We start from the raw sequence: 662 nt of genomic DNA on the forward strand, positions 1-662 counted from the left end.
AATGTATTTTCAATATGTTGCAGCAATGATATATAACGAATTTGACATGCAAATAATTTTCTTTGACTTTGAATTACAAGAAAATACTTTCAAGTGATATATTGTTCTTTACTTGACCATAAAATTAATTTTCGGTTTATCTATTATCATAAAAAATCATTAATGAATCTTTTTTTATGTATGTACAAATCCTCTTGCTTCAAACTATTTTTTCTGATAAACTCTAAACAGAAAATGAATTTTATGGTCTAATAAGGAGCAACATATCAGTTTGACAGATTATCTTGTAATTTAAAGTTAATAAATTCATTTTAATGTCAACATTCCTTATATATTATAGTTACGACATGTTTAAAATGCATTCTTACTAATGTATATCCCACGTTATATGGTAAATAGTACAGAAATTGACTGTGGATTTAAGAAAATAGCGAAAAAGTAGATTTTTTCGATTTTTCGATTTTTTGAAACTTTAGTGTCGATAAGGGAGGGTCAAATATATTTTAATGAAATTATTGCTATGCGGGTATAAATCGAATTGCTTGTAAATATTGTTTCGCTTATTTAAATCTCAACAAAATAATTTTTTACGGTTCAAATTCGAAGAAGTGCTTCGTTGTTTGTGAAAGTTTTCGTTGCTATTTGAAATTCGTGTAAACAAC

Source organism: Belonocnema kinseyi, chromosome 4 (genome assembly GCF_010883055.1).
Source record: "Belonocnema kinseyi isolate 2016_QV_RU_SX_M_011 chromosome 4, B_treatae_v1, whole genome shotgun sequence".
NCBI lineage: Eukaryota > Metazoa > Arthropoda > Insecta > Hymenoptera > Cynipidae > Belonocnema > Belonocnema kinseyi.